This window comes from Mustela nigripes, chromosome 7 (assembly GCF_022355385.1).
Source record: "Mustela nigripes isolate SB6536 chromosome 7, MUSNIG.SB6536, whole genome shotgun sequence".
Taxonomy (NCBI): Eukaryota; Metazoa; Chordata; class Mammalia; order Carnivora; family Mustelidae; genus Mustela; species Mustela nigripes.
In genome coordinates this window covers 81,794,251-81,813,347 of record NC_081563.1, presented here as the reverse complement: position 1 = coordinate 81,813,347, position 19,097 = coordinate 81,794,251, and positions in this window count along the sequence as shown.

Here is a 19,097-nt window from a genome sequence, read left to right as displayed (position 1 = left end):
TGTTGAGCAAACAGAAACAGTTGGTCTCCTTGCTTCTTTATTCCACTTCCCTTTTCTTTTGTTCACCTTAGGGAGGCTGGTTAGAGCTTGTTCACACATGTTTCAAGTGAGTGCGTTCAGGTAAAAGAGTGGGCAGAAAGGAAAAGAAAATGAGAGCATGGTGACGCAGAGCTAATGGGGAGACTTTGTAGGGACATTTTAAAGATTTCTGCTATAAGGAAACCATTTTTTTTCCCTTTAAAACTGTAACTCTATTTCCCTGAATATGAACATTCAGCAATTTAACTGCATTTCAAAATGTTCATGCAAATTCCATTTAGAATGGCATCTAAAGCAATAAAATACTTAGGAATAAGTTTAACAAAAGAAGTACATGATTTGTTTAATGAAAACTACAAATATTGTTGGAAGAAATTAAAGAGGACCGAGGTAAGTGGAATGACATCTCACTTTCATGCACTGGAAAACATAATACTGTTATGATGGTAATAATACTCAAAATGATCTATTGAATCAATGCAATTCCTATCAGAAGCTCAGATGGCTTTTTTTTTCTTCAGAAATTGATAAGCTGATCTCAAATTCCTATGGAAATGCAAGATACTCAAAGTAGAAAAAAAAAAAACAATATTGAAGAAGAGAAAAGCAAAACTGGAGAACTCACACTTTATGATTTCAAGACTTGCTACATAGCTATAAAAACCAGCACTGTGTAACACTGGTATAGGCATAAACATATAAATCAATGAAATAGAATTCAAAGTCCAGAAATAAATTCTTACCTTTATGGTCAATTGATTTTCAACTAGTGTGCCAAGACAGTTCAATAGGGAGAGAATAGTCTTATCAACCAACGGTTCTGGGACAACTGGATACTTAACATGCCCAAGAATGAAGTCGGACCCTTACCTCACACCATATACAAAAATGAACTCAAAATGGATCAAAAACATAAATCTAAAAGTTAAAATTATAAAGCTCTCAGAAGCACAGACAGTTATAAATCTTTGTGACCTTCAATTAGGCAGTGGTTTCCTATATATGACACCAACAGTATAAGCAACAAAAAAGAAAAAAACAGATAAACTGAGCACCATAAAAATGAAAAGCTTTTGTGCTTCCAAAGATATCATCAAAAAAGTGAAAAAACACAATGGGAGACAACTTTTATAAATCATACATAAGATAAGGGACTTGGTTGTGGACTGCACTGTGTTCTCCCCATATTCAAATTTGAAATTCTAACCCCATGTGACTGTACATGAAAAGAGGCCTTTAAAGAGGTCATTAAGGTTAAATGAGATCATAAGGGTGGGCCCTAATCCAATATGATCAATGTCCTTATAAGAAGAGGAAAAGACACCAGGGATGTGGCCACACCGAGGAAGAAAACCATAAGAGGACACTGCAAGGCAAGGAGAAAGGTCTCATCAGAAACCAACCCTGCTGGCCCTTTAATCTTGGACTTTCAACTGCTAAAACCATGAGAAAATAAATTTCTATTGTTTAAGCCCCCCATTTTGTCATATTTTGTTTTGACAGTCAAAGAAGACCAATATGAACTTTTAGCTTGAATATACAAGAAGTAAAAAATCAGAAGACAGCCCAATTTAAAAAATGGGCAGTGGATCTGTCCAGATCCAGTGGATCTGTCCATATATATATATTTTTTAGAACACTGGACAGTATATATATATATATACACACACACACAAATGACCAGTAACCACTTGAAAAGATGCTCAACATCCTAAGCCATTAGAAAAATGTAAACCAAAACCATAATGAGAGACCACTTCTCAATGACTATCACACTGGGATATCACTACCATCCACATTGGCTATAATCAAAAAAGACAGAGACAAGTGTTAGTAAGGTATGGAAAAGTTGGAACCCTCATGCATTGCTTGAAGAGATATAAAGCAAACCAGCCACTGTGGAAGACTGTTTGGCAGTTCCCTCAAAAAGGTAAACAGAGTTGCTGTATGATGCAGCAATTGTACTCTTTCATAGGTACCCAAGAGGACTAAAAACTTGTGTACATGAGAAAACTTGTATACGAATGTCTAGGACAGCACAAGCCATAAGGGCTAAAAGAAGGGAAGAACCCAAATGTCCAACAACTGGTGAAGAGACTAACAAACTATGGTGTGTACACATAACAGACAAGTCATCCTAAAAAGGAAGTGCTGAATGTTGCAATGTGGGTGAGTCTTAAAAACGCTATGCTAATCAAGAGAAGCCAGACACAAAAGGCATCATATTGTATCATTCCTTGTATATAAAAAGCCCAGAATAGACAACTCTATAGAAGGTTGATGTGGGTGGGGTACCTTGGTGGCTCAGTTGGTTGAGCATCCCATTCTTAATCTCAGCTCAGGTCATGATTTCAGGGTCATGAGATCCAGCCCCCCATTGGGCTCCATTCTGGGTGTGGGGCCTGCTTAAGATTCTTTTTCTCCCTCTATCTCTGCCCCTCCTGACACCCCCCAAATTGGTGTTTGCCAGGGGTTGGGAGAAATGGGGAATAGGGATGACGGCAAAGGGTATAGGCTTTCTTTTAGAATATTTGATGAAAATGTTCTGGCATGAGATAGTAGGGATGGTTGTACAACCTTGTGAATACACTAAAAACCACTGGATTTTGTCCTTTAAACAGGTAAGTTTTATAATGTGTGAATTATATCTTATAAGATATAAGATATCTAAAAAATGTTTATGCATCTATACAAATTAAAGGGATTTTCAAAATGTAAAAATAGCAGCCATCATATTATTTGGTCCACTAGGTTAGAATACTTGGGGAAATCTCCAGGCCACAGAATTTGATTTTTGTTTGTCTTTTTGCTTCCCTGGACTTTCTCTCCCTTCCCTGTATGAAAAATTTGGCCAGATGATGGTTCCTTCCCATTTTACTTCTCTGTCTAGAGCCACATACAGAAGGTGTGTTCTCAGCAAACAGCAGGAGCTGCTCTTACCCTCCCCCAGGCATTCTGAGAAGGGCAGAGGTCAGGGCTGTGCTGGCCTGTAAGGTCTGAGGCTCACCTCCCTTTGCAGGCCTGAGCAAGTGGCCCACCTCTCCTTTTTGTAAAGATTACACCACATGGTCTCAACATTCAAAGAACTTGCATCAGAGGCATATAAAATGTGGATCATAATGTGTGTTTGAGGACATGGGACTGAAGGCAGGTGGATGGGAGATGGTTTTCAATGTGTATTGTTTTGTACTGTTAGAAATTTTACCATGTGTTAAGGATAGAATTGTGTCTTTCACCCCAAACTCATATGTTGAAATTGTAACTTCCAGTATACCTCAGAATGTGATTGTAATGGAGATATAACCTTTAAAGAGGTAGTTAAGGATAAATGATGTCATATGGCTGGGTCCAAACAGAATATGATTACTATCCTTATCAGAAGAGGAAGAGACACCAGGGATGTGGGTGCACAGAGGAAAGGCCATGTGAGGACATGGTGGGAAGGTGGCCACATGAAAATCAAAGAGAGAAACCTTATCAGAAAAAAACCCTCCCAGCACCTTGATCTTGGACTTCTAGCCTCTTGAACTGTGAGGAAAAAAAAGTTTGCTGTTTAAGCTACAAGTCTGTGGTATCTTGTTTTGGCAGTCCTAGCAAAGTATCAACATTTTGGAATACATTTTTTGGTTTTTGTTTTCCCATAAGTGTAATTATGGCAATAAAAAGAACTTACCATCTAATTTAAAAACACAATACTGTAGACCAAATGTTTCTGTCCACCCTCCCCCAAAATTCACATGTTAGAACCTATTCCCCAGGGTGATATATTAAGTGGTGGGTTCTTTGGGAGGTGATTAGGTCATGACCTTTGTCAATAGGATGGTATATCCTATTATAGGCTGGTATAAATGAGATCCTAGAAAACTTCTTGCCATGGGATGACCCCGTGAAAGACTGCTGTCTGTCCAGCACCTTGAGCATGGACTTCCCAGCCTTCAGGACTATGGGAAAAAAATCCCTGCTGTTTAAAAGCCACCCAGCCTATGGTATTTTTGTGATAGCAACCCAAATGAGCTAAAATACATGAAGAGATAATGAATAAATTATAGAGAGGTAATATATTGTTAATTGTTAAAGGAATGGGGTGGAGAGAGCAGTAGTAATACTAGTAGTAGGAGGAGAGTAGTCTCCTTACTGCTGCTCTCAAGATTTCCATCTTCCCACAGGTCTTCCTCAGGTAGGCCTCCAGGTCTGTGCTCACTGTGTGCTCTCTTTTTTCCCTTGCCCCACCTCTGAAGTCCCAGCTCTAGCTGACACCTGCTTGGGAAGGAAGCCTTTCCCGTTAGCGTAGAGTATGATCTTGTCTTACTCTAGACTCTAAGGGAAATCACTGCCTCCATGGATTTGGTTTTATTTCCATTTATTTTATAATGTCTATGAAGACTGGGCCTATCCAATGAGACTGGAAAGCTCTCCCTGAAAGCATTTTGCTTAGTTGCCTGAATCTAACAGGCACCTCCAACCAGAACAGAAAAGGATAAAACCCAATCAATTTCTTCCACTTGGTTGCTTGGGTTAAAAAGAAATACCTTAATTCTGTAAGTATGTGTTTGAAAGGCTAGATCTAAGAATAGGAGTTTTTTAATGCTTATATAGAATTATTCTTAGTCTTTGCTAAAATATAATCTTCACAACAGTAACATCATACTCTCATGCAAATATAAAATGAAAATGTCAAAGATTTTTTCAAGTCACTAATTAATGAGGAAGCAATTAAGGTGTTGTGACTAATAAAATACTAAGCATTTGCAAAACTTTGGTATACATCAGCAATTTAATACATTGCTGGTTTATATACAGAACTGGATAATGTCCAACAAAGACATAAGCTATAACCTTTGGGGTTATTTTTTCCATGGGACAGAAATTAATTTGCATTACATGAGACAAAAATCTACAAGTTAACCTTCGTCCCTCTGGACTTGTAAAACAGCCCTGACAACGAAATGCCAAGCCTCATATGCTGAAGCAAAGGAACACCCAGTAATCTCTTTTCCTCATTTCCAACCATCTGAAATAATGCCCAGTCCCCTAGGATGGGGGTTGATGGGTATACTGAACTGAGAAATGGGAGTTAGTGCCACCAGAGGCCCAAACCTTCCTTGTAGGTATCAGGTGATGGGAAGAATCTGTGATTTTGGTTACTTATCTTTCCACATCCACAGCAACCAAAATAGATAATTTAAGTTTGGCTATTTGTTTTCTTATGGGTAAAGTGAGGAAACTACAGGTCTCAGTCATTTGAAATTAAATTAATCATTTCCATCTTTAAATGTGATTTTTCTTATTTTTATTTATTTATTTATTTATTTGAGAGGGAGAGAGAGAGATCATGTGAGTGTGGGGAGGGCCAGAGGGAGATGGAGAGGAGAAAGTCTTAAGTTGACTCTGTGCTAAGTGTGGAGCCCAATGCAGGGCTTGATCTCATGAGCCTATCACGATGTGGGCTGAAGCCAAGAGTCAGATACTTAACTGAATGTACCACCCAGGTGCCCCTAAGTGTGATCTTTCTAGGGGTGTCTGGGTGGCTCAGTTAGTTGAGCTCCCAACTTTTGGTTTTGGCCTAGGTCATGATCTCAGGGTCCTCAGATCAAGTTCCGCATTGGGCTCTGTGCTTGGTACGGAGTCTGCTTGGGATTCTCTCTCTCCCTCCCCTTTTGCCCCACCCCCATATTCTCTCTCTCTAAAAATAAATAAAAAAATCTTTAAGAAAATGTGATTTTTCTAAATTTTCTACTCATTTTTCTAATTCCTGCTCACTCTTTTTTTTTTTTTTTTTGAAAGATTTTATTTATTTATTTATTTGACAGACAGAGATCATAAGTAGGCAGAGAGGCAGGCAGAGAGGAAGGGAAGCAGGCTCCCCACTGAGCAGAGAGCCCGATGCAGGGCTCCATCCCAGGACCCTGAGCTGAAGGCAGAGGCTTTAACCCACTGAGCCACCCAGGCGCCCCTCCTGTTCACTCTTTAAAATGAAAAACAAAACTCCTGGGGCAAAGGAAATAAAAGCAAAAATAAACTATGGGGACTACATCAAAACAAAAAGCTTCTGCACAGTGAAGAAAATGATCAGCAGAACTAAAAGACAACCTACTGAATGGGAGAAGATATTTGCAAATGACATATCCAATAAAGGGTTGGTATCTAAAATATATAAAGAACTGGGGCGCCTGGGTGGCTCAGTGGGTTAAGCCGCTGCCTTAGGCTCAGGTCATGATCTCAGGATCCTGGGATCGAGTCCTGGGCTCTCTGCTCAGCAGGGAGCCTGCTTCCCTCTCTCTCTCTCTGCCTGCCTCTCTGCCTACTTGTGATCTCTGTCTGTCAAATAAATAAATAAAATCTTAAAAAAAAATAAAAATAAAATATATAAAGAACTTAACACAACTCAACACCCAAACCCACAAATAATCCAGTTAAAACATGGGCAGAATGGGGCACCTGGGTGGTTCAGTGGGTTAAAGCCTCTGCCTTAGGCTCAGGTCATGATCTCAGGGTTCTGGGATTAAGCCCTGCATCAGGCTCTCTGCTCAGCAAGGAGCCTGCTTCCCCCTCTCTCTCTGCCTGCTTCTCTGCCTACTTGTGATCTCTCTCTCTGTCAAATAAATAAATAAGATCTTTCAAAAAAAAAATGGGCAGAGGACATGAACAGACATTTCTCCAAAGAAGACATCCAGATGGGCAACAGACACATGGAAAGGTGCTGAACATCACTCAACATAGGGAAATGCAAATCAAAATTACAATGAGATGTCACTTCCCATCTGCCAGAATGGCTAAAACCTAACCAAAGAGACACAGAATCTATACTCAGAAAACTATAAAGTACTCATGAAAGAAATTGAGGAAGACACAAAGAAATGGAAAAATGTTCCATGCTCCTGGATTGGAAGAATAAATATTGTGAAAATGTCTATGCTACCTAAAGCAATCTACACATTTAATGCAATTCCTATCAAAGTACCATCCATCTTTTTCAAAGAAATGGAACAAATAATGCTAAAATTTATATGGAACCAGAAAAGACCTCGAATAGCCAAAGGGATATTGAAAAAGAAAGCCAACGTTGGTGGCATCACAATTCCGGACTTCAGGCTCTATTACAAAGCTGTCATCATCAAGACAGCATGGTACTGGCACAAAAACAGACACATAGATCAATGGAACAGAATAGAGAGCCCAGAAATAGACCCTCAACTCTATGGTCAACTAATCTTCGACAAAGCAGGAAAGAATGTCCAATGGAAAAAAGACAGCCTTTTCAATAAATGGTGCTGGGAAAATTGGACAGCCACATGCAGAAAAATGAAATTGGACCATTCCCTTACACCACACACAAAAATCGACTCAAAATGGATGAAGGACCTCAATGTACGAAAGGAATCCATTAAAATAAACAATCTAAGAAACAATAGGTGTTGGCGAGGTTGTTAGAAAACAAGGAATCCTCGTGCACTGTTGGTGGGAATGCAAACTATTGTAGCAGTTGTGGGAAAAGTATGGAGATTCCTCAAAACATTAAAAATAGAAGTACTGTACGATCCAGTAATTGCATACTAGGTATTTACCCAAAGAATACAAAAAACACTAATTCAAAAAGATACATGCACGATTATGTTTGTCACAGTGTTATTTACAACAATGGAATTATGGAAAAAGTTGAAGTATTCATTGATAGATGAATGAATAAAGAAGTTGTGGTATATATATATATATATATATATGCAATGGAATATTACTTAGTGATAAAAAATGAGATCTTGCCATTTGTAACAACGTGGATGGAGCAAAACAGGTCAGAGAAAGATAAATATCACGTAATTTCACTCATATGTGGAATTTAAGAAACAAAACAAAGGAACTAACAAAAAAAGAAGGAAACCAAGAAGCAGAACCTTAACTTTTGATAGAGAACAAACCAATGGTTGCCAGAGGGGAGGGGGTGGGGGTGAAACAGGTGATAGGGATTAAAGAATACACTCACCGGGGCATCTGGGAGGCTCCGTCAGTTAAGTGTCTGCCTTAGGCACAGGTCATGATCCCAGGGTCTTGGGATCGAGTCAAGCACAGGACTCCCTTTTCAAGGTGGAGTCTGCTTCTCCTTCTGCCCCTCCCCCAGCTTGTGCTCATTTTCTCTCTCTCTCAAATAAATAAATAAATAAACAAACAAAATCTTAAAAAAGAGAAGAAGCCTACTTGTGATCCAAAAAAAGAGAAGAGTACACTTATCATGATGAGCTCTGAGTAATGTATAGAATGGTTGAATCACTATATGGCACACCTGAAACTAATACACCACCATATGTTAGCTCTACTGAATTAAGATAAAAAAAACTTAATCAAATTTTTAAAAAGACATACCTTTCTTCAAAATTAAAATAACAGATTCCTCTGAAAAACAATCCGAGGGATTTGAAGTGTCAGGGGGTGGGAGGTTGGGGGGACCAGGTGGTGGGTATTAGAGAGGGCACGGATTGCATGGAGCACTGGGTGTGGTGCAAAAATAATGAATACTGTTATGCTGAAAATAAATAAAAAATAAATTTTAAAAAAATAAAAACAGATTCCTGCTCATACCCCTCCTCACTTCTCAGGCCCACTCCCTACAACCTCTTTCAACTCTTTCTGCTCTTTCTTTTGCTATTTGCTTCCCTGCTCCTAAATCAGAGGTTTTACTAATTCTTGACTTTCAACGTAAGCTATTATCAGTTAACTTCCTATTACAAATGATGAGAATTTAGTTTTTTTGCCCTTCCCTTCCCCCAATATACTCCCCATTCTCCCACTATAATGAAGACCAACCTTCACTGGTTGTTATTTTGATTAAATTAATACCGTTCACAGCCAAGTCCTATTTATATGATTACATTTCTCACTTGTAAATCTTTATCCCCTTTGCATTAAACATTTCCTCATTTGGAAATTTTGCTTATTTTTCTTATTTTCTTTGTTTTCAACACAGATTCACTTTCAAACCATCCGCCAGAGCGCTCAAGCTCCTTGCAACCAACCTAGTTCTTATTCTGATGATCCCTCAGGCACCAAACTCTCCTGCTACCCCTGGGCTGCCTGCATTATATGGGGCTGTTGTTCAGGGACTCACTTTGACCTTGTTGGGTGAGCTCCCTTTGACTCTCCTGTGCTGAGTCTTATACTTCTTGGCTCCCATTTCTTCCCCTTTTCCCTGATTTCCTCCTTCTTTTCACATTCTTCACTATTTCCTGAGAAACTCTATTTGGCAAGAAAAGTTTTTGAAGTATCTGAAAATGCCTTCACTTGATTAACAAATTGTCCTTGATTACATTTGGCTGGGTATGGAATTCCTAGTTTAAAACCATTCTCCCTTAGATTTTTGAAGGTTTTTGTCCACTGTCCTCTACTTTCCAGTGTTACTGCGGGATAGTGTGAGATTGCTCTGATTCCTAATCTTTTGTTTGTGATCTGTGTATTTTCTTCTCTTGGGAAGGTTTTAGGATCTTCTTTCCTGAGTCCTCTGAAATACCATGATGGTGAGCCTTGGCAGAGGCCCTTTTTTGTTAGGCTATCTCTTTTGAACTGGGCCCTTAAAATTTATCTTTCTTTCATTTTTCTTTTCAAGATTTTATTTATTTGACAGAGAGAGATCACAAGTAGGCAGAGAGGCAGGCAGAAGAGAGAGGGGGAAGCAGGCTCCCCGCTGAGCAGAGAGCTCGATGCGGGGCTCAATCCCAGGACCCTGGGATCATGATCTGAGCTGAAGGCAGAGACTTTAACCCTCTGAGCCACCCCAGGTGCCCCAAATTTTACCTTTCATTAAGAGTGAGCCCCTGCTAACATCAATGGATGTGAAGAGGTGAAAAAGGGAGGTTTACAATATATCTTCCTGAGTGACAATCAGAAATTACTTATTTGTTTGTGCTGAATGTGCCAACAGTAACAACAACAAACCATGTTTAGGTTAGATCCTGGCTCCTCAGAAAGAACACTGTAACTTTGACCTTGGGAATATTCTGACTTAGATCCTTTTAATTTATCAAAATCTTCTTCCCACTTAAGAAGCTTATTATTGAAACAGAATTCACATTCTATATCAGCTATAGCTCAGCAATCTTTTGGTACTAACTAGAATGTTTCAAAGTTTTGTCCTTTGATTTAATGTTATCATGATGTAAAATAATAAAGGACCATCTATGTTGTGGGAGTTATTCACATAGGTTCTCTATCTCATAAAGAAATGAAACAAACCGGTTGTAAAGGAGAGAACGAATTTGGAACAGGACATGGCTCATTTGTACATTTCCTAATTGTGTAATTTTCCTTGGCACATGTACAGACTCATAAGCATTGCTATTTGATATGATTTCTCAGATTATAACCTTTTTTGAGTTGTAAGAAGAACTAAGGAAAAAAAAAAACAACACAAGATTTATTTTTCCCTCCTAGTTCTTCTTTCTCTCTTGGCCTCCTTCTTGTGCATTGTTTCTCCAGGGAGAAGTGCCTGATCTGTTTGAGCCTGCACAGTCCCTGGGAAGGGATTTCTAAAGAGCTGAACACTAACTGTATTTTGTTGGACTCTTTCCAAACATGTTAATGTTCTTTATAGAAGTACAGACATGGGAAAAAATGCAAGCAGAGGTCAGATGAGCTGTCCTCGACTACGGAAGGATCTGTGTACCGTCCTTACAAAAGGGAACAGCACAGACCCTCCTGCTGTACAAATCCCTGAAGAGGGGGCTTATATTGATCGCATTCTAACTAAGCCACAGAGCCATGCATTCCCAGGACTCTAGGAAGACAGATGGCAGCGTGGTACTGGCAGGAATTCACTTTAAGATACTTCAGCATGGGTTATAAAGTGATATATATGTTTGTACTAGTTGGTTTTAATTCACATTTTGGAGACAGCCTCAGACACTCTGATTCTAAATGTGAATACACACTCTTAGGGATAGTTAGGGAGCATATAATCCAATGGTCACACTCCAGTTGTCTTTGTCTCCAATCGGCAAACAGAAAATCTGTTCATCAGCCCAGTGGTTGTTAGACCAATGATTTTTTTTTTTAAGATTTTATTTATTTATTTGACAGAGAGAAGTCACAAGTAGATGGAGAGGCAGGTAGAGAGAAAGAGGGAAGCAGGCTCCCTGCTGAGCAGAGAGCCTGATGCGGGACTCGATCCCAGGACCCTGAGATCATGACCTGAGCCGAAGGAAGCGGCTTAACCCACTGAGCCACCCAGGCGCCCAAGGACCAATGATTTTATTGGTGAAATTTGTTTTGTTTGAGAAGGTGAGTTGGCTAAAATGCAGTGAGCCCTTCGCTTCTCACCCCCTAAAATGCTATGTGAGTCTTGAATTAAACATTCCTATGTCCAATTTCTGACTCAGAGGGTTCTGGTTGCCTGGTATCTACCAGGAAATTGCTTCTGGGATATGACTATGATTTTGTCTTGAGTTAACACTTAATGCCAGGTGCGGTTAGAGGTCTGTGACTTTAGGAGCTTATAGAACAGGGTGTAGGACTATACTGGGCTCTCTCTCTTTTTTCTTAAGAGAGAGAGAACATGGTGGGGGGCATAGAGGGAGAGGGAGAGAGAGAATCTTAGGCAGGTTCCATGCCCAGTATGGGAACTGATGGGGGGAGCTCCACCTCAGGACCCTGAGATCATGACCTGAGCTGAAATCAAGAGTTGGATGCTTAACCGACTGAGCCCCCCAGAAGCCCCTGGGCTCTCTTTCTAATAATTTTTTAAGAGTTTATCTATTTGTCAGAGAGAGAGAAAGAGAGAGCACACAAGCAGCAGGAGTGGCAGGCAGAGGGAGAAGCAGGCTCCCCACTCTGCAAGGAGCCTAATGCGGGACTTGATCCCAGGACCCTGGGATCATGACCTGAGCTGAAGACAGATGCTTAATTGATTGATCCACCCAAGTGTCTCTAAATGTTTAATACACGTTCGAATGTGCCCTGAAATTTGGTCTGTGACTTGCTTCCATTTTAACAAATTATGTTTTTTAGGATGGGGCTCAGGGGAGACCTAACATTCTATCTCAAACCAGTGACATTTACCAAAAAGAACCTACCAGTTATGTATAACGAATTGACTAACGTCTATTTTCAGTAGTGGTTCAATATAGATAAGTCATCATTAGTGACTTACTATCCCTCTTTCCTGGGTTAGAAGTGAAAAGTTGGTCCAGTGGCTTCTGCTCTTATATGCACACCTGTGCTTAAGAGAATGCTGGGGTAGGTCCTTCTGTCTTCATGACCTGAAAGCAACTTTGGAACTGCAGGCAGAGAGGAGAGATATCACAGTTATGCCCAGGGACAGGGCTAGAGGCAATTTAACAGTTATTATTTAGAAGACATACGTGGGAAAAGCCCTGTACTAGGTGTGTGGTGTAGCCTATCTCATTTGAACGTTATAACATCTCAGTGAGACACACATATCCTGATGGAGAAACTGAAATTCTAAGAGGTTAGGATATGTGCCCATGGCCTCATGACGTGAAGTAGGGAAAGCAGAATTTCTCTCTTCCAGGTCTGCATCCTTGAAGCCCAGTAATTGGGGTGATGGCTCTAATAGTCACTGAAAGTAATGTTAAGGAGAAAAAAAGTGCTTCGGTGAACAACACTGATCAAATCAGGTGTGCATTAATGGAAAAAGTGTTGGCTTGGGATTCAGAAAAGTGTTGAGATGAATCTGGGTTCTGCCATCGATCAGATGTGTGATATTGGAAAGTTACAAAAGTTTTTTGTGGGCCTGAATTTTCTCATCTGTAAAATGGGACTAATTTTATTTTCCTTTTAAAGTTTATTGTGAGAAATAAGTGAGATGCCTTTTGGAAATACAGCAAGCACAGTGCTTAATGCTTAAGAGTCCTTTTGCTGTGTTCCTCCTTTGTTGGGTAAACGTATCCTTGGTAAGATCTGAAGTCAGATCTAGGATTTATTCCTGCTGCATCCCAGGAATTTCACATAGTGCTAGCCAGTTGCACTGACTCCATGGATGTTCTTTGACTTACTGAATCTCTTACAACTCTTTTTTGGACTGGTTTTGAGGCAGGTTTTGAGCCCTGGAAAGAAGGCACTGTGAGAGGATGTGTGAATACAAAGAGGACACTTCCCTGCACGTTACTTTAAAATGGGCTGTCATCAACAGACCAAGAATCTATGCCCTAGGTCACAGGTTAGCCCTCACAGTGGTCATGTTATAAAAGGAAGCACAAAGGCATGACTGGGAGAAGTTACAGGGCTGGAAATGCGAGCCAAAAGTCAAGCCAACTAGCAGAACTTGTAAATAGGGCTCAAAAAGAAATCAATAATTTCAAAAAACACTTACTGCTTCAAGGATTAAAGAAATTAAGTTGATGCAAAATGGAAAATTATTACATTTAGAAACTAACTGGCAACCAATGGACACTTACGGAAAACACAAATAACAATTGTATTAGGAATTAAAGAGGATTAATTGTGAATGGAAATCAAATGGGTTCTGTTAGAACTTCTTTCTGATTTCAGGTATAAGTCTGAGAATACTCCATTTTTCTTTCCCATTTTGCTCTCCTTTTCATTATTCCTCTTTTGTATGTTTGAAAAAAAAAAAAAAAAAGCTCAAGAGGAAGAAATAATGTCAGGAAGGGACTGATACTGACAAGAGGTGCTGGTGTAGAACAGACATGAAATTGGGTGAGTCGAGGCCCAGGGTCGTGGATCACTGCCACCCAAAGGTAGAGCACTGTAGACAAGGACAGACTCATATGAGCCATTTCCCACTTCTAAAGAAAAGACTTCTGGTGTTTCTTATTAAACCCATGGCCACAATGGCCAATCACCTGATAGCTAAGTCCTTAAATCTCACCATAAACCTAACCTATACCCTAACCTAACCTTAATCCTCACCCTAACCTAACACTTACCTAACCTTGACCATAACCCCAACCTAACCTGAGCCCTAACTATCATTCTAACCTAATCCCAACTCCCAGGCAGATAGTGTCACTCAAGTTTTAAGTAGGTGAATGAAGGCCTACTTTCATCACTGAGTGGTTACCATCCCAAGGCAGGGGACACATCTGTGTCTATGTCCCTATGTTCTTTCTCAAACCACTAGTCAGAGTGAGGAGGAGGTGGGCCACTGAGATTTGGGTGCTCTCAGAAAGACAAGTCCTGCAGACCGGCCTATTTCTCCAGACGTGCTTTGCCAAGGGTTTTGGAAAAGTAGCATCTTTTTGCGAGGAGCCAGGGGCTACATTTAGTGGGGGAGTTTGTATTCTCTGTAGGGGAGCAAAGGTTAACTTCTCTTTCCATTCCCCATCTTTCTACCACAGTCAAGTAATTTCTATCCTGCCGGTGTTTCTCTTTTTCTTACTGCCAAAGTATAATCTTCGAAACACTAAAAGCATGACTCTCATTGTAGGCATCAAATGAACACGGAGTAACAGTTTCATTCAACTCTGTAATTAATGAGGGAAACAGTAAGATGTTAAGACTAGCTCAAAGGAGAATGTGAAGAACAGATAAATAGGTACAGATATAGGTATTAGCCAGGAATGTTGAAGTGAATTTGCTAATAGATATAAAATGGATTAAAATCTTGGGACACCTGGGTGGCTCAGTGGGTTAAAGCCTCGGACTTCAGTTCAGGTCACGATCTCAGGGTCCTGGGATCGAGCCCCACATCGAGCTCTCTGCTCAGCAGGGATCCTGCTTCCTCCTCTCTCTCTCTACCTGCCTCTCTACCTACTTGTGATCTCTCTCTCTCTGTCAAATAAATAAATAAAATCTTAAAAAAAAATAATGCCCATAGGGGCATCCCTATGGACCAAAGTTTACTTGCATTGCTTTGGACAAGAATCATTTCCATTACTATCCATTTTCTACAAGTTGCTTTTCAAAGTGTACAGTGGTTTTCAGTATACTCACAATGTTGTGCAAGCATCATCGTATTTTCCAAAACATTTTTTATCTCTCCAAAGGAAACCCCATATCCATTAAGCAGTTACTCTTCATTTTTCCCCCTCCCCACTCCCCCCAGCCCATGACAACCACTAGCCCATTATCCATGTCTGTAGATTTGCTTATTCTGGACATTGCATATAAACGGAATCATAGAATACATGGATCTTTGTGTCTAGTTTCTTTCATTTAGCATAGTGGCTTTCAAGATTCAACCATGTTGTAGTGTGGCTTGAACCAGTACTTAATTCCTTTTTATGGCTTTAATCTTCCATTGTATGGCTATAACACATTTTATTTACCCATTCATCAGATGATGGACATTTGTGTTGTTCCCACTTTTTAACTATTATGAATAATGCTGCTCTGAACATTCATGTAAAATTTTTTATGTGAATGTGGATTTTCCTTTTTCTTGGGTGCATACCTAGGAAGAGAATTGCTGGGTCATATAGTAACTTTCACTTTTTGAGAACTGTTTTCAAAAGAAACTACACCATTTAAATTTTCACCAGAAGGGATGCCTGGGTGGCTCAGTAGGTTAAGTGTTTGCCTTTGGCTCAGGTCATGATCCCAGGGTCCTGGGATCGAGTCCCGCATTGGGCTCCTTGCTCGGCGGAGAGCCTGCTTCTCCCTCTGCCTCCCGGTCCCCCTGCTTGTGTTCTCTCTCTCCTCCTGACAAATAAATAAATAAAATCTTAAACACACACACACACACACACACAAATTCTCACCAGTGATGTCTGACAGTTCTGATTTCACCAACGCTTGTTATTGTCTGTTTTTTGTCTTGTAACTGCAGCCATCCTAGTGAGTGCAATGTGGTATCTCATTATAGTTTTTTTTTAAGATTTTATCTATTTATTTTGAGAGAGAAAGATTGAGAGCACGAGCAGAGGAGGGGGCAGAGGGAGAGGGAGAAGCAGGCTCTCCAGGTAGGGAACTCAATGCAGGGCTTGATCCCAGGACCCTGGGATCATGATCTGAGCCAAAGGCAGAAGTTCAACTGGCTGAGCCATCCAGGTGCTTCTCATTATAGTTTTGATTTGCATTTCCCTGATGGCTAATGATGTTGAGTATTTTTTCATGTGCTTATTGGTCTTTGCATATCTTCTTGGGAGAAATATCGGCTATCTTTTTTGATTAATCCTCTGGATCACTAATGTTCCAACTTTGTGTAGTCTCCTTTTATACTCATCTATGGAAGTCTTAATTTCAAGTGTTGTGTTTTTTTGATTCTAAGATTTCCTTTTGATCTTTCAAAAATGTATACATTTTTTTCTAGTTCTTTGCTGAAATACTATTTTTTTAAGATTGTATTTATTTATTTGAGAGAGAATGAGAGAGAGCATGAGAGGGGAGAAGGTCAGAGGGAGAAGCAGACTCCCTGTGGAGCTGGGAGCCCCAGGCAGAACTGATCCTGGGACTCTGGAATCATGACCCGAGCCAAAGCAGTGAAATTCTACTTTTATCTCAGTTCTTGAACTTATTATTTATATACATATAAAATCCTATTCTGTGTCTGGAAACTCCAATATCTGGCTATTCTGTGAACTTGTTACTAATAGATCTTATTCTTTTTTCTCTTGATTCTTAATCATGTGGTCTTGTTTCCTATTATACGTGGTAATGTACTGATGCTGAATATGGTGTATGAAAGATCACAGAAAAAAAATTAAGGTTCTTGGATGGTGTTATCAACTGTTGGAGTGTACACTTTTGCTCCTGGGAGGTAATTATGGCTGGGGGAGATTTTATTTTAATTAGGCACTGAGAAGCTTATGGGTTTCCTCTTTGTGAAGTCTTGTCTTCTCCTGGTTTCCCCCTACTCTGGGGATGTCACACTTCGGGGATCCTAACTCCAAGTTTTGTCTCTCTGGGCCTGTAAACTTCCAGAAGGTGAGCTTGGCTTCTTAGTCTCCTAGCTGCAACTTAGGAATCATCACAGACTTTGAAGGGAAGAACCTGATTGTACGTCAGTTTCACCTCCCCAGAGACATGTCTGTGCTGCCACAGTAGTTCTTTCATGACTTGAAAGAGATTTGCTTTTATACTTTGTCCAGCTTCTGTGATTGTTTGCAGTAGAAGGGTGGTCTTCAACTGACTTTACTAGAAAAAGAAATTCCCTACATCTTTAATGTCTTAATGAAGATGCATGTTGTGGTCAGGGGGTGGTGGCTGAGTTGGTTGAAAAAATATACCCACTCAAACATTCTTACCCCCTGAATCTTCAGACTCTTTTCTTTGTCTAGAGTATGCCAGGGAAATTTTGGCTTCTCAGCCTCATTGACTATAGGCCATTGTTAAATCCAGGGTTCAATAAACGAAGGAATTAAACGTTAGAGCCACCCACAGGTGCTGAATATAACACATTACATCAGGAGTCCTGAGTGAGTACATATTTATTCATACATTTTGCTGAATCCAACCTTATGTTTCATCCTCCTTGGTTTAACACTTTAGATTCCATGCCTATATATGACTGTCAGCTTTCCCTTCATGTATATTGGCAGGATATTCTAACTCCCTTGCTGTATGAATCTATTTCTACCCCCACCCCAACAGACCCTGAAATGATCTTTCTGGGCTATGCTGGGAGTTTACTCTTGTTGTGGGCCTGGAGCCAGTGAGGTGCCATGTGGACAGGTTTTGAGGAGAACAGGCATTTACATGGGAGGCACACACCTCAGGTGAAGTCTTCAAACCTCTTCACATTAGTGAATGCTAGTTTCCTCATAGAGGGAAATGCTGCTTCTATTGGCAAGGGAGGTTTGGGATTTGGGAACTCAGCTTTTTAAATTATTATTAATAATATATTAGCATTATTTGTTCAGTAACTCTAGAATCTGCAATGGGGTCTATTTTTTTGCATTTATGAAGCTCTATTTTGAATCGTTTTTCTTTCTATTGATCAATTTTTGTAAAGACTGTATTAATTTTTCAATATCTTTTGGATTTATCCGCTTTTATACATTTGTCTTAATAACTTTTTTGATAGTTTTTTGGAATAATTTTATCAATTTCTATTCTAATTGTGCTAATCTCTGTCTCCTGTTTTTTCAAGTTTCTGCATCCAACTTTCTTTTTTATAACTGAGATATAATTGACATATAACATTGTGTAAATTTAAGGGGTACAACACATGGTAGTCCCCATTTATCTGCAGGGGATATGTTCCAAGCCCCCCAGTGTGTGCCTAAAACCATGGACAGTACCGAATACTATATACATACTGTTTTTCCTATATGAATATGTACCTATTATAAAGGTTAATTTATAGATTAGGCACAGAGATTAACTACAATAATAATGAAATAGAACAATTACAACAATATACTGCTATAAAAGTTATGTAAATAATGTGGTCTCTCTCAAAATATCTTTTTGTCTGTACTCACCCTTCTTTCTCTTGTGATGGTGTAAGATGATAAAATGCTCATGTGATGAGGTGCACCTGGGCAGATCAGTCAGTTAAGCTTCTGACTTTGGCTCGGGTCATGGTCTCAGGGTCCTGGGAGCATGCCCTGTGACAGGCTCCCTGCTCAGTGGGAGCCTGCTTCTCCCTCTCCTTCTGCCCCTCCTCCTGATCAAGCTCCCTCACTCTCATATACATAAATAAATAAAATCTTTTAAAAAATGCTCATGTGATGAGATGGAGTGAGGTGAATGACATTGGCATTGTATTTAGCGTCAGGCTACCGTTGACCTTCTGTCGATAGATCAGAGGAAGATCATCTTTTCCCAGACAGTGGCCGACAGCACATAACTGAAACCGAGGGTAAGAGAAGACTACCGTATTGATTTGATACATTTATACTGCAGTATGATTGCCACTGTAGCTTTAGCTAACACCTCCATTGTACCATGTAATTATCACTGTCTGCATCCAACCAAATATTCCCATCCCAACTTCTACTTCCCTATCAGCATCCTAATTGTAGCAAGAGAACTTGCTGAGATGGAGCATTTATCCTTCCCAATAATTCTGTAATCTGAACTACAGTATTTGAGATCTGAAGATGACCCCTGTCTGTCCTATGGCTCTACCTGATAAAGGATTCTTTGGATTTCACCACATCTATACCTTGAGATGGGAACATAATACTTCCGCTTATCTTTAAACAAAT